General features: G+C 43.6%; 1 long non-coding RNA gene across 2 annotated transcripts in view; it reads left to right on the top strand.

Moving 5' to 3' along the window:
• Nucleotides 1–235: 235 nt before the first annotated feature.
• Nucleotides 236–16,367, top strand: part of LOC137351762 (uncharacterized) — a 119,463-nt gene continuing 103,331 nt past the window's right edge. For both annotated transcript variants that reach the window (XR_010969567.1, XR_010969568.1), the window contains exon 1: nucleotides 236–389. This is a non-coding gene — a long non-coding RNA (uncharacterized lncRNA). The remainder of the gene's footprint in view (nucleotides 390–16,367) is intronic.

The following is a 16,367-nucleotide window of genomic DNA, read 5'->3' as shown; positions in this document are numbered from 1 at the left end:
GAGTTGGAAAAAATCTGCAGGGATAGATGCGGTACTACTTTTGCAGGGTGGACTGTTTTGGCAGCCGTGCAGCGGTCGCCTTTCTCACGTATCCTCTGCGCTCTGCAACCAAACCTGATGGCGGAAGCGCCTGCGCTGGCTGGGCGGGCTAGGACTTCGATCGACGGGGCTTTTATCCAATCGCCAGCTCCTACTGACTGCCAATCAAGCCAAACCACCAGTAGGGAATGGCGACGGAGGCGGGAGTATTGTGTCGGCAGATTAGGTTGATTGAGTTTTCGTTTAATGTCTTTTGCGCTTTAGTGGTTCTTCATCCTTACTTACCCCCACACTCGTTTTCCTGTGGGTGAGCACCGCTGTCGGAGTGAGTGGACAGCCGGTCCCTGTGGGTGAGTAACGGCCTACCATTTCTGAGCTTTAACGTGTACAGCAGAGGCGGTTCAAATGGGCCGATTAGTGTAGGGCGAGAGCCTTGTTGAGGTTTGGCCTAGAGAGTGAGAGTGTATGGGTCACTCAGAGCCATGGCAGCGGAGGCTGTGTCACCAACTGTCAGTGGTATGAGGGGGGGATGGGACCCTCTGTAAACAGCTTCTAACTTACACACCTACATCATGGCTGTAATTATCTGCAAATTTACCTAATGGGGATGAGAGATTTGTCTCTTCTCCCCCCGCCCCCCCCCTCATTGTTTACTATTGTGAACACAGTCAGCCGGGAATCTGGGATAAACCAGAAAATGCTGGAAATGCAGATCAGGCCCATCAGCAGCTGAAAAGAGAAAATACTGATTTCATTTTCATCGTCAGTCCATGAAGGGTTTACACCCAAAATCTTAACTGGTCCTTTTAAAATCAAGACATTTTTATGTATATGTCCAGCATTTTGTGACCATGTTAGTTTTAAAATATTGTCTTTTTTGTCTTGATCTTCTCTTGAGGTAGATGGTAAAATTTTCCCGGGTGGTGAGGGTGACCAAAAAGAATCAGCCCAGGTTTTGCACCTTATCACTATTGTTAAGCCAGTGTTGCAACTCAGTAAATGTTGATTTTTTTTCCCCCTGTGTGATTTGATTGGGCTGTTGGCAGTCATACATTGATTAGAGTTTCAGGCAGGAGCCAAAAAGCTAAAAAAAAAAGTAGGAGGGTAGGAGAGATTGTGGTGGCATGCTGACCTGAACTTAGAAAGATGTTGAATAAAGATAACAATTGAAGTGAGAAATGGGAGTCCCAATGATGAAATGAAAGGAGCATAGTTGTGCATTAATTGTAAGTTTCAGTGTTAAACTTGTGGACTTGGCCTGTAAGTTGCATGCCTGTTGTCATTTCTGACAAGCTTGTGTTAGATACCAGTAAGGGATCCAAGCTCAACTGTGCTGTGCCAGGTTAGTTGTGAATTTGTAGACGTGGTGTCTGGCTCTAAGTGTTTCAAATGGAATGTGGGTTCGTTTCTTTACAAAACATGAGCTAATGTGCTATCACGAGGAGCATGTTTCAGTTTGAACTGTGTAAAGCCATGTGTAAGATGTACCATGCGATTTAAAAAAAAACTGAGTATTAAATGCAAAGGTTAATAAAAAGGAATATTTTTGAAACTTTTTCTGTTACTGCCATTGTTGCCTATGGAATCATAGAATGGTTATGGCACAGAAGGAAGCCATTCACCCCATTGTGTCTTGTGCTGCTATCTGCAAGAGCAACTGCCCACTCCCCTGCCTTTTCCCCTGCAAATTTTACTATTCACATTTTATCCAATTCCCTTTTGAAAGCCACAATTGAATCTGCCTCAACCACACTCTCAGGCAGTGCATTCCAGATCCACGTGTTGCGTAAAAAGGTTTTACCTCACGTTGTCTTTTGCCATTCACCTTATATTGGTGTCCAGTGGTTCTCGATCCTTCTGCCAATGAGAAAAGTTTCTCCCAACCTGCTCAGTTTTAACTGCACGTGACTTGAACAGCTCTATCAAATCTCCTGTCAACTTTCTCTAAGGCGAAAGCCCCAGTTTCTCCAACTTATCCATGTAACTGAAATACCCCCATCTCTGGAACCATTCTCGTAAATCTTTTTTGCACCCTCTGTAATGCCTTCATATCCTTCCCCGAAAGTGTGGTGCCCAGAATTGGACACAATACTTCAGTTGAGCTGGAACCATTGTTTTGCAAAGGTTCACCATAATTTCCTTGCTTTGTGCTCTATTTCTCTCTTTATAAAGCCCAGGATCCCGCATGCCTTATTAACTGCTTTCTCAACTTATCTGCCACCTTCAACGATTTGTGTACCTATACCACCAGGTCTTTCTGCTGCACTTTAGAATTGAATCTTTTTTTTATATTGCCTCTCCTCATTCCTCCTACCAAAATGCATCACTTCACACTTCTGTGTTAAATTTCATCTGCCATACATCTGCCAGTTCCACCAGCCTGTCGATGTCCTCTTGAAGTCTATCACTCTCTTCACAGTTCACAATACTTCCAAGATGATCTCATTGAAACATTCAAGATTATGAAGGGGCTCGATAGGGTAGTTACTGAGATGTTGTTTCCTCTGGCTGGGGAATCTAGAACAGAGGGGTACAGTTTCAGGATAAAGGGCTGATCATTTAGGACTGAGATGAAGAGACATTTCTTCACTCAAACGGTTGTGAATCTTTGGAATTCTCTATCCCAGAAGGTGCCATCATTGAATATATTCAAGGCTGAGATAGATTTTTGATGTCTCAAAGAATCAAGGGATATGGGGAGCGAGTGGGAAAATAGAGCTGAAGCCCAAGATCAGCCATAATCATATTGACTGGCAGAGCAGGCTTGATAAGGCGTATGGTCTACTCTTGCTCCTATTTCTTCTGTTTCTATGTCATCTGCAAATTTTGAAATTGTTAGATCATTAATATTGATCAAGAAAAGCAGTGGTCCTAATATCGGTCCCTGAGGATCCCCTCATATACCTTCATCCAGTCCAAAAACCAACTGTTCACCACTACTGTTTCCTGTCATTCAACCAATTTTGTCTCCATACTATCACTTTCCCTTTTATTCTATGGGCTTTAACTTTGCTAACAAGCCTGTTATGTGGCCTTCTGGAAGTCTGGATACACCACATCAACCAGATTACTACCTTCATACCTCTTCAGAAAACTCAATCAAATTAGTTAAATATGATCTGCCCATAACTTTCCTTAGTTTATCCACACTTGTCCACATGACTGTTAATTTTGTCCCAGATTATCATTTTTAAAAGCTTTCCCACTACTGAAGTTAAACTAACTTGTCTGTAGTTGCTGGGCTTATCCTTTTTTGAACAAGGGTGTAACATTTTCAATTCCCCAGTCCTCAGGCAGCACCCCTGTATCTAAGGAGGATTGGGAGATTATGGTCAGTGCTTCCACAATTTCCACCCGTACTTCCCTCAGTATCCTCAGATGCAGCTTATCTGGTCCTGGTGACTTATCAACCATAAGTGCAACCAGCCTTTATAACACCTTTTTATCAATTGTTAGCCCATCCAGTGTCTCAACTGCCTGCTTTCACGATGACTTCAGACTAATATGGTCTAAATAAGGTTTATAGTACATGTATGTGAACACATGGAACGTGATAAGGTTGGTGAGCTACAGGTGCAGCTAGCCCAGTGGGAATATGATGCCATGGCAAAAACAAAGACCTGACTCAAAAAGGGCAGGACTAGATACTAAATATTCCTGGTTACAAGGTAAAGACAGATGCAAAGTACTCATTTAGTACTTCAGCCATGCCCTCTGCCTCCCTGTATAAATCCCCCTTTGGACCCTTATCGGCCCCACTTCTTTTACTACCCTTTTACTATTTATATGCCTATAGAAGACTTTTGGATTCCATTTTATGTTACCTGCCAGTCTCTTCTCGTACTCTCTCTTTGCTTATTTCTTTCTGCACTTCCCTTCTGAACTTTCTATATGCAGCCTGGTTCTCAATCAAACTGACATTTGTCATATAGCCCCTTTTCTGCTTCATCTTGTTATTTAACTTTTCATCGTCCAGGGACCTCTGGCTTTGTTTGCCCTACTCTTCCCCATCCCGGATATGTACGTCGACTGTACCTGAAACATCATCTCTTTAAAGTTTTGCCTCTCAATCTTTGATTTCAGTTTACCTGGGCCAGATCTGTTCTTGTCCCACTGAAATTGGCGCTTCTCTAGTTAATTATTTTTACTCTGGGTTGCTCCTTGTCCTTTTCCATAGCTCATCTAAATCTTATGATACTGTGCTCACTCTCCCCTAAATGTTCCCCTAGTGATTCTTGACCCACCTCATTTCCCTAGGACCCAGATTCAGCAATGCCTTATTCCTTGTGGGGCCAGAAACATACTGATCAATAAAATTCTCCTGAACATTATTCAAAAATGCTTCCCCCTCTCTGCCCTTTACACTATTATTGTCCCAGTCTATATTAATCAAGTCCCCCATTATAACTCTGCTATACTTTTTGCACCATTCAGTAATTTCCTTGCAGATTTGTACTTCTCTATCTTTCCCTCTAGTTGGTGGCCTATAGAATACACCCAGTAGTGTAATGGTACCTCTATTCTTTCTTAGCTCTAACCAAATATATTCTGTGCTTGATCTCTCTCTTCACTGTAATATTCTCCTTAACACTGCAACCCTTCCTCCTTTCTTGTCTTTCCTATCTTTCCTGAATGCCTTGCAACCAGGACTATTTAGGCCTGCCCTTTTTTGAGCCAGGATATGGTTTTTGCCATGGCATCATATTCCCACTTGGCTGTCTGCACCTGTAGCTTTCCAACTTTATTTATCACATTCCACGTGTTCACATACATGTATTATAAACGTAATTTGGACCGTATTACATTCCCTCTTGCTGTGACCAGATCTAATACCTTACTATTTCTTATTCTCCCAATTCTTTATACACCTCGTTTTCCTCTCTAATGTTACATCCTGGTTCCCATTCCCCCGCCAACTTAGTTTACGCTCTCCCAATAGAACTAGCAAACCGCCCCACAAGGAGATTGATCCAGGCTCTGTATGGCCTGTGTAGGTCCCACCTCCTCCAGAACTGGTCCCAATGTCCCAGAAATCTAAAGCCCTCCCTCCTACTCCATCTCTCCAGCCACGCATTCATCTGCTTTATCCTTCTATTTCTATACTCACTAAGGTATGACACGGGGAGTAATCCGGAGATTACTACCTTTGAGGTCCTGCTTGCTGGTTTCTTTCATAGCTCCCTAAAATCTGCCTGCAGGACCTCATCCCTCTTTCTATCTATGTTGTTGGTACTGATATGGACCACGACTGCTGGCTGTTCACCCTTTTTCTGAATGGTTTGTAGCCGCTCAGCGACATCCTTGACCCTAACACAGGGGAGGCAATTTAACATCCTGGATTCACGTTTACAACTGCAGAAACGCCTATCTGTTCTCCTAACTACTGAATCCCTTATCACTATTGCTTTCCCAATCTTCCTCCTGTCCTCCTTTTACAGCTGAGCCACTTGGGCTCATTGTTGTCACTAGGGTTTCTGTTCAACATAATGGTGGCCATGTGAAATGTTTGTGCTGTATCCATATGAACTGTGGAAGAAAATGCTCAACAATGCAAGTATGGGTTTTATCTTTTCAAGCATATTGAACCTTTTAATGCTGGGGTGTGCTACTGGTGGTGAGAGCAACAGATGGAATGAATAAATAGTATTATACAAGAAGAGTATTCGTGTGTTAAAATGCATTGACTGAACTGAGATTTTTTTCCCCCCTATACAATATTCATATACTAATATGTTTAGTAAGTCTGGTGCTAACACTTGATTTATTACATCTGTGACTGGTATGTACGACAGTTGTGATTTTTCGTTTAACAGTAGTGGGATGTTCCAGTACAGCTACAACACTGGCATCTACCCGGAAATGTGGAAAATTGCCGAGGTATGTCCTGTACACAAAAAGCAGGACAAGTCCAACCTGGCCAATTACCGTTCCATCAGTCTACTTTCGATCATCAGTAAAGTAATGGAAGGTGTCATCGACAGTGCAATCAAGCGGCACTTGCTTAGCAATAATCTGCTCAGTGACGCTCAGTTCGGGTTCCGCCAGGGCCATTCAGCTCCTAACCTCATTACTGCCTTGGTTCAAACATGGACAAAAGAGCTGAACTCGAGATGAGGTGAGAATGACTGCCCTTGACATCAAGGCAGCATTTGACTGAGCATGGTATCAAGGATCCCTAGCAAAAATGAAGTCAATGGGAATCAGTGGGAAAACTCTCTGCTGGTTGGAGTCATACCTAGCACAAAGGAAGATGGTTGTGGTTGTTGGAGGTTAATCATTCCAGCTCCAGGACATTACTGCAAGACTTCCTCAGGGTAGTGTCCTAGGCCCAACCATCTTCAGCTGCTTCATCAATGACCTTCCGTCCATCATAAGGTCAGAAGTGGGGATGTTTGCACAATGTTCAGCACCATTCGCGACTCCTCAGATACTGAAGCAGTCCATGTAGAAATGCAGCAAGACCTGGACAATATCCAGGCTTGGGCTGATAAGTGGCAAGTAACATTGGCACCATACAAGTGCCAGGCAATGACCATCTCCAACAAGAGAGAATCTAACCACCTTCCCTTGACATTCAATGGCATTACCATCGTTGAATCCCCCACTATCAACATGCTAGGGGTTACCATTGACTAGAAACTGAACTGGAGTAGCCATATAAATACCTTCGCTACAAGAGCAGCTCAGAGGCTAGGAATCCTGCGGCGAGTAACTCACCTCCTGACTCCCCAAAGCCTGTCCACCATCTACAAGGCACAAATCAGGAGTATGATGGAATACTCTCCACTTGCCTGGATGGATGCAGCTCCAATAACACTCAAGAAGCTTGACACCATCCAGGACAAAGCAGCCCGCTTGATTGGCACCCCATCTACAAACATTCACTCCCTCCACCACCGACGCACAGTGGCAGCAGTGTGTACCATCTACACGATGCAGTGCAGCAATGCGCCAAGGCTCACGACCTCTACCAACTAGAAGGACAAGGGCAGCAAATGCATGGGAACGCCACCACCTGCAAGTTCCCCTCCAAGTCATACACCATCCTGACTTGGAACTATGTTGCCATTCCTTCACTGTCGCTGGGTCCAAAACCTGGAACTCCCTTCCTAACAGCACAGTGGGTGTACTTACCTCACATGGACTGCAGTGGTTTAAGAAGGCAGCTCACCACCACCTTCTCTAGGGCAATTAGGGATGGGCAATAAATGCTGGCCTAGCTAGCCATGACCACATCCCATGAATGAATAAAAAAAATATAGGCTTTAGTATCCCACATTAATGTGTCAGCTGTTCATTACTGTGGGGTGATGCTGTGCAATAGCCACAAAAAGATTAGAAGGGTTGTAGGGCCATACTGGTGTACGTTTAACTGACCGGTATTAGTGGGTAATTTTCCTCTGATATGGATATTATGGGAAACCCTATGTGATGTTGCCTGCACCAATTTTATTTGAAACAAAGTACTTTATTTGTGTCTCGCTGTACTGTGCTGCCCTCTCCCACCCTAGCTTCTGAGTACCCTTTGTACTGTAGTGAAAATGCTGGTAATTAGGTAAGTGTCATTTTGATTGGCTGACTAACTTCATCTCTAGATAATAAATTTATGTTACCAGAAAATACGTGACCCACAATAATACAATAGAACTCTACCCTTGATTTTGTCACTGTAACAATTGTCCTTTACCCTTTGCTATTTGTATGAAAAATGCTGTGATGTGGATTTAAAACTGGGGATCAAAAATGGTCACTTAGTACTCCCTGATGTGGCTGAAAGAATCACCGTGTGTGGCACTCAGCCATACAGACCTGGAAGGTGTCAGATTTGATCCTTATCTAGTTAACTGATCCTAACTGGGATGACAGTGGAAGGGTTGACTTCACACCCATGGAACCATAGAAAAATCACAGCACAGAAGGAGGCCATTCAGCCGGTCGCGTCCCGTGCCGGCCGAAAAAAATAGCTGCCCAATCTAATCCCACCTTCCAGCACCTGATCCATAGCCTTGCAGGTTACGGCACTTCAGGTGATTGTCCAGTTACCTTGTAAAAGAATTGAAGGTTTCTGCTTCCACCACCATTCCTGGCATTGATTTCCAGACACCCACCACCCTCTGGGTGAAAAAGTTTTTCCTCGTGTCCCCTCTAATTCTGCTACCAATCATCTTAAATCTGTGCCCCCTGGTAATTGACCTCTCCGCTAGGGGAAACATGTCCTTCCTGTCTACTCAATCTAGGCCCCTCATAATTTTGTACACCTCACTTAAGTCATCCTTCAGCTTCGTCTGTTCTAAGGAAAACAACCCTAGCCTATCCAAACTTTCCTCATAGCTGCAACTTTCAAGCCCTGGCAACATTCTAGTCGATCTCTTCTGTACTGTCTCCAGTGCAATTATGTCCTTTTCTGTAATGTGGTGACCAGAACTGTACGCAGTACTCCACCTATGGCCTAACCAACGTTTTATACAGTTCCAGCATTACATGCCTGCTTTTGTATTTTCTACCTTGCCCAATAAAGGAAAACATTCCATATGCCTTCTTCACCACTCTATCTACCTGTCCTGCCATCTTTAGGGACTTGTGGACATGCACTCCAAGGTCTCTCACTTCTTCTACCCCTCTCAGTATCCTCCTGTTTATTGTGTATTCCCTCACTTTGTTTGCCCTCCCCAAATGCATTACCTCACACTTCTCTGGATTGAATTCCATTTGCCACTTTTCCACCCACTCAACCAAACCATTGATATCATTCTGGAGTCTACAGCTGTCGTCTTTCCTATTAACTGTACAGCCAATTTTTGTCATCAGCAAATTTGCCAATCATGCCTCCCACATTTAAGTCCAAATCATTAATATACACCACAAACAGCAAGGGACCCAACACTGAGCCCTGTGGAATGCCACTGTAAACAGCTTTCCGTTTGCAAAAACATCCGTCGACTACTACATTTTGTTTCATGTCACTAAGCCAATTTTTGATCCAACCTGCCACATTCCCCTGTATCCCATGGCTTTTATTTTACTGACCAGTCTGCCATGCTAATTACTAAGTTAGTAAGACATGGCCTTCCCTTAACAAAATCCATGCTGACTATCCCTGATTAATCCGTTCCTTTCTAAGTGGCAGTTTATCCTGTACCTCAGAATTGATTCTAATAATTTACCCACCACCGAGGTCAGAACTGACTGGCCTATAATTATTTGGCCTATCCCTTGCACCCTTTTTAAACAATGGTATAACGTTCGCAGACCTCCAGTCCTCTGGCACCTCGACCATATCCAGTGAGGATTTGAAGATGATCCTCAGCACATCCGCTGTTTCCTCCCTGGCTTCCTTTAACAACCTGGGAAGCAATCCATCCGGCCCTGGCGATTTATCCACTTTCAAGGATGTCAGACCCTCTAGTACCTCCTCTCTCATTATGCTAATAATATCTAATCTTTCACAGTCCTCCTCTATTACTATAATATCTGCATCATTCCTCTCCTTTGTGAAGTCAGAGATAGAAAACTCATTAAGAACCCTGCCCACATCTTCTGCATCCACATGTAAGTTCCCTTGTACATCTCTGATAGGCGTTATCCTTTCCTTAGTTATCCTCGCTCTTAATGTACTGATAAAACATCTTTGGATTTTCCTTGATTTTACCTGCCAATAGTTTTTCATGTCCTCTTTGCTTTCCTAATTTCCTTTTTTACTTCACCCCTGCACTTTCTATACTCTAGGTTTTCCATAGTATTACGGTTTTGTGATCATAAGCTTTCTTTTTCTGCTTTAACTTACCCTGTAAGCCTCTAGATAACGAGGGGGCTCTAGATTTGGCCGTACCACCCTTTATCTTTGTGGGGACATGCCTACACTGTGCCTTTTAGAATCTCACTTTTGAATTGGTAAAATTGGTAAAACATGGAAATTGGTGGTGTCGTAAATAGTGAGGAGGAAAGCCTTAGATTACAGGACAATATAGATGGGCTGGTAAGATGGGCAGAGCAGTGGCAAAAGGAATTTAATCCTGAGAAGTATGAGGTGATGCATTTTGGGAGGACTAACAAGGCAAGGGAATATACAACGGATGGTAGGATCTTAGGAAGTATAGAAGGTCAGAGGGACCTTGGTGTACTTGTCCATAGATCACTGAAGGCAGCAGCACAAGTAGATAAGGTGATTAGGAAGGCATACGGGATACTTGCCTTTATTAGCCGAGGCATAGAATATAGGAGCAGGGAGGTTATGATGGAGCTATATAAAACGCTAGTTAGGCCACTGTGTACAGTTCTGGTCCCCACACTATAGGAAGGATGTGATTGCGCTGGAGAGGGTGCAGAGGAGATTCATCAGGATGTTGCCTGTGCTGGAGCATTTTATCTATGAACAGAGACTGGATAGGCTAGGGTGGTTTTCCTTAGAGCACAGAAGGCAGTGGGAGGACCTGATCGCGGTGTACAAAATTATAAGGGGCGTAGATAGGAAGAAACTTTTTCCCTTCGTGGAGGTGTCAATAACCAGGGGGCATAGATTTAAGGTAAGGGGCAGGAGGTTTAGAAGGGATTTGAGGAAAAAATTTTCACCTTAACGGTGGTTGGAATCTGGAATACACTGCCTGAAGGAGTGGTAGAAGCAGGAACCCTCACAACATTTAAGAAGTATTTAGATGAGCACTTGAAACGCCATAGTATACAAGGCTACGGGCCAAGTGCTGGGAAATGGGATTAGAATAGTTAGATGATTGATGGCCGGCATCGACACAATGGGCCGAAGGGCCTGTTTCTGTGCTGTTTCGCTCTATGACTCTATGAATGCCTCCCACTGGTTTGTCACTGATTTTTCTTCAAGTAGCTGTATCCAGTCTACTTTTGCCAGATCACCCCATAGTTTTGTAAAATTTGCCTTCCCCCAATTTAGAACTTTGACTCCTGTTTTATCTTTGTCCTTTTCCACGATTATGCTAAAACTAACTATTATGGTCGCTATCTCCAAAATGGTCACCCATTGCTACTTCATCTACTTGCCCAGCTTCATTACTGAAGGCTAAATCTAGAAATGCGCCCCCTCTCATTGGGCTTGTTACATGCTGGCTAAACAAGTTCTCTTGAATGCAGTTCTAGAATTTTGTGCCCTCTGCGCCCTTCGCACTGTATCCCAAATCCCCAACTATTATTGCCCTTCTAGTTTTTGCACTCAAATTTGCCTACATATTTGGGGGTCTGTCATACACTCCTAGTCGTGTGGCTGCCCCTTTTTTATTTCTGATCTCCACCCATATGGCCTCTTTTGATGATTCCAAGGATTAGGGAAGAGAAAAATCAACCACAGTTCCATTTCTGATTGTTACCCTGTGCCACCTGCTGAAAATTCTGATCTGTGAATGTTAAATCAGGGCTGGGCTGAGCTCAATTCAATAGTGTCCTTCAAACACAACTACTTGCATTTATATGTCACCTTTAATATAGGAAGCCATGGAAAGATGCTTCACAGAACTGTAATCAGACAGAAATTAACCTTGCCAAAAAAGTAGGTATTCAGAGGGGGAGGATGAAAGCTGGCTGTCTTAAAGGTAAAAAAAAAAGCAGAAAGGTTTAGGGAGAGAATTCCAGAGCTTAGTTCCTATGTGCCTGAAGGCACGGATGGCCCTGGTGGGGCCAAGGAAGCAGGGAATATGCAAGAGGCCAGAGTTGGAGGAATGCAGAATTCTTGTAGCATTGTAGAGCTGGAGGAAGGTGGCATTAGGGAAGAGAGAGACCATGAAGGTATTTGAACATGAGAATTTTAAATTTGAGGCATTCAGGGATCAGGAGCCAATGTAATTCAGCGAGCACAAGGGTGATGGGTGAACAGGACTTGTGCAAGTTAGGATACAGGCAGCAGAGTTTTGAATGAGCTCAAGTTTATAAGAGGATGTGAGGATGGCCAGGAGAGCATTAGAATAGTCGAGGCTAGAGGTGAATGAGTGAGAGTTTCAGCCGAGACGGACTGAGGCAGGAGTAAGAACAGGCGGTGTATTGCAGGTGGACGTAGGCAGTCCTTGGGAAGCTCAGCTTGGGTCTGATACAACACTAAGGTTGTGGGTGTGTAGTTCCACCTGAGCCAATGACCAGGCAGGGAAATGGAATTAATAGAGAGGGAACTGAGTTTGTGTGGGGCAGGTGGGAGGGAGGCAGGCAAAGACAGTGATGTTGGTCTTTTCAGTGTTTAACTGAAGGAAATTATGGCTCATCCAGAACTGAATGTTGGACAAACAGGCTATCAACACAAAGGTAGTGAAGGGGTTGAGAGGTAGACTGGGTTCTGCCAACATTAACATGGAACCTAACGTCATGACTTTGGATGATGTTGCTGAAGGGCAGCATGTAGATGAGGTATAGGAGGACCGAGGATAGATCCTTGGAGGGCTGCAGTGGTATTGGGGTGGGAAGGAAAGCCATTACAGGAGATTCTCTGGCTATGATTGAACAGGTAAGAGTGGAACCACCTGTCGGAAATCCCACTCAGCTGGATAATGGGGAAAGGTGTTGGAGTAGATTTAGCATGGTTGACCGTGTCAAAAGCTGCAGACAAGTCAAGGAGACTGAGGAGGGATAGTGCACCATGGTCATGATCTCAGTGGATGTAATTTGAGATTTTGAGGCTGTTTCAGTGCTGTGGTGCGAAACCAGATTGGAGGGGTTCAAACATGGAGTTGTGGGAATGAACGGCACGGAATGAGGAAGGAAAGTTTGGTGCTCAGCAGTTTAGTGGGAATAGGATCGAGGAAGCAAGAGCTGGGTTTTATCGATAAGAACAACAATAACTTATATAGCACCTTTAATGTAATAAAACATTCCCAATGTGCTTCACAGGAACATTATAAAACAGAAATATGACACATACACATAAGGAGATATTAGATCAGATGATCAAAAGCTTGGTCAAAGCGGTAGGTTTTAGAGACTTATCTTAAAGGAAGAAAGTGGGGTAGAGAGCCGTGGAGAGGGAATTCCAGAGCTTAGGGCCTGGGCAGCTGAAGGTACAGTCACCAATGGTGGAATGATTAAAATTGGGAATTCCCAAGAGGCTAGAATTAGGTGAGTGCAGATATTTCAGAAGGTTGTAGGGCTGGAGGAGATTACAGAAAAAGGGAGGGGGAGGCCTTGGAGGAATTTGAAAACAAGGATGAGAATTTTAGAATCAAGGTGTTGCTTGACTGGGAGCCAATGTAGGTCAGCGAGCACAGGGATTATAGGTAAAAGGGACTTTGTACGACTAAGGACATGGGCAGCAGAGTTTTGGATTTACAATGCCATCACACTGCAAAGAATGCCAAGATGTAAGAAATGAAGTGTTTCTCTTCAGACTTCAGGGAATCCCAGTTTTGGAGATCCTTTGCGAGGTCAACCTCTTCTGCAGTCCAAACAGACGCCTCTGCTTTCTTATACATCCGCCAGATGTCGTGGTGTTGTATCGGAAAGACAAGTCTATGGAGGATAGAAAATGGGAGACCAGCCAGGAGTGTGTTGGAATAGTCAACTCTAGAGATAACAAAGGCTTGAATGATTGTTTTAGCAGCAGATGAGCTGAGGCAGGACTGAAGTCAGGGGATGTTACAGAGATATAAAGAGGCTGTCTTATTGATGGGGTAGACATGTGGTTGGAAGCTCATCCCAGGGTCAAATATGACATCAAGTCTGTGAATATTCTGTTTTAGTCTCAGATAGTTGCACGGGACAGGGATGGTTGGCATCCTTCCATCTGCGAAAGATGACGGACACTCTGCAAACAATTCATTCAGGTGGGGAGTCTTCTCTTGGTGCACCTTTGCTGATGCCTCTAAAGGCCAGTCCTTGAACGGCAGGTTCTGCCACAAGTGCCACATGCGAAGCCGCAAAGTAATGCTGTGAGTTGTTGTTTTTGATGTTGGTGCTTGTTGCTAAGCTGCTGTAGCAATTAGTCGTCGTGGTAGTGCCTACCAGTCCACAGGAATTTTGCCATGTGTCATCATGGAGTGGGCAGCTGAAGGAGTGGAGTTTGGAGCAGGGACCAAAGACAATGGTTTCTGTCTTCTCAATATTTAATTGGAGGAAATCTCTGCTCATCCAGTACTGGATGTTGGATAAGCAGTCTGATAATTCAGCAACAACACAGGAATCGAGAGAAATGGCAGTGAGATAGAGTTGGTTGTCGTCTGTATACATGTGCAAACTACTGCTGTGCTTTTGAATGTTGTTGCCTAGGGAAGCATGTAAATGAGAAATAAGAGGGTGTCAAGGGAAAGGAGGGATGTGGAAGAAGCAACTGAATGAATGATCTTAAATCTTAGTGACAAAGAAGCCCATGAGCTGCTTGAACTTGTTGGAGTTGTGGATGGAGCAGGCAGGGGAGAATGGTTTAAGGAGATAGCTGGTTGTGCAGTAAAGAAGATGGGGGTTATCTTTTCATTCCAGGGTGATCCTGGAGTGGTGAGTAGTTTCCACAGAGGAGAACAGGATCTGATTTTGCTGTCCTAATGTTCTCCAACCAGATCTGGTGGTGATTGGTTAAACCTGCTTTACTCCAGCTGCATTCAAATCTGTGCCCCTTGGACCTGAGGGAGCACAGATGGATGCTGTAACAGGTTGGGAGAGAGTAAAGGTTTTACTGGGGATAAGGGCATCATATACAGAGATAAGGGACCGATTGAGCAGATGGACAGCTGCAGAAATAGTGAGTTCAATAGCAAGCAGCACTTACTGTCAGGTTCATTCATGAGGAATAGGCAGTTTGGTTCGATACTGAAGAGTTGCTGCTAACTTTGGAATTATTTCAACATTAGGGAGAGCTGGGAGAAAACAGGGAAAAGTCTAAGGCACAAGAAATATTTCAAAGGTTAATATGTTGGAGCAGTGTTAATGGATATGAGCAAAGTTTGCTTGATAATAAAGGAAAGCAATCTCATCACAGGACTTTTGTCTATTTGTAACCTTCAATCTGTTTCCCTCCTGTGGATTATCGAGTTGAACATAGAAGATGATGTCAAAAATTATCTGGAGGATGAAGTATTGAGTTATGATTTCAAGATTTCATTCTTTGATATACGAACAAGGAGCAGGAGTAGGCTACTCGGCCCCTCGAGCCTGCTACGCCATTCAGTAAGATCATGGCTGATCTGTTTGTAACCTCAACTCCACATTCCCACCTACCTCCGATAACCTTTCACCCTCTTGCTTATCAAAAGTCTATCTACCTCTGCCTTAAAAATACTCTGCTTCCACTTCCTTTTGAGGAAGAGAGTTCCAAAGACTCACGACTCTGAGAGAAAAAATTTCTCCTCACCTTTGGCTTAAATGGGCGACCCCTTATTTTTAAATAGTGACCCCTAGTTCTAGATTCCCCACAAGGGGAAACATCCTTTCCACATCCACCCTGTCAAGACCCCTCAGGATCTTGTATGTTTAAATCAAGTCGCCTCTTACTCTTCTAAATTCCAGTGGATACAAGCCCAGCCTGTACAACCTTTCCTCACAAGACAATCTGCCCATTACAGGTATTAGTCTAGTAAACCTCCTTTGAACTACTTCCAACGCATTTACATCCTTCCTATAAATAAGTAGATCAATACTGTACATAGTACTCCAGATGTGGTCTCACCAATGCCCTGTATAACTGAAGCATAACCTCTCTACTTTTGTATTCAATTCCTCTTGCAATTCACGATAACATTCAATTAGCTTTCCTAATTACTTGCTGAACCTGCATACTAACTTTTTGCAATTCATGCACTAGGACACCCAGAAGACTCTGCATCTTAGAGCTCTGCAATCTCTCACCATGTAGATAATATGCTTCTTTTTTATTCTTCCTGCCAAAATGGACAATTTCATGTTTTCCCACATTAAACGCCATTTGCCAGATCTTTGCCCACTCACTTAACCTATCTATATCCCTTTGTAGCCTCCTTATGTCCTCTTTACAGCTTACCTTCCTACCTATCTTTGTGTCATCAGAAAATTTAGGAATCATACCTTCAGTCCCTTCATCCAGGTCTTTTATATGAATTGTAAAAAGTTGAGGCCCCAGCACTGATCCCTATGGCACACCACTCATTGCATGTTGCCAACTGGAAAATGACCCATTTATGCCTACTCTCTGTTTCCTGTGAGCTAGCCAATCTTCTATCCATGCCAATATGTTACCCCTACACCATAAGCTTTTATTTTCCACAATAACCTTTGATGTGGCACCTTATCAAATTCCTTCTGGAAATATAAGTACAGTACTCTTTATCCACAGCAAATGTTACTTCAAAGAATTCCAATAAATTGGTTAAACATGATTTCCCTTTCACAAAAGCGTGTTGACTCTGCCTGATTACTTT

Source organism: Heterodontus francisci, chromosome 36, assembly GCF_036365525.1.
Source record: "Heterodontus francisci isolate sHetFra1 chromosome 36, sHetFra1.hap1, whole genome shotgun sequence".
NCBI lineage: Eukaryota > Metazoa > Chordata > Chondrichthyes > Heterodontiformes > Heterodontidae > Heterodontus > Heterodontus francisci.
The sequence above is the reverse complement of the archived record's forward strand: the minus strand, read 5'-3'. Positions and strand labels throughout refer to the sequence as shown.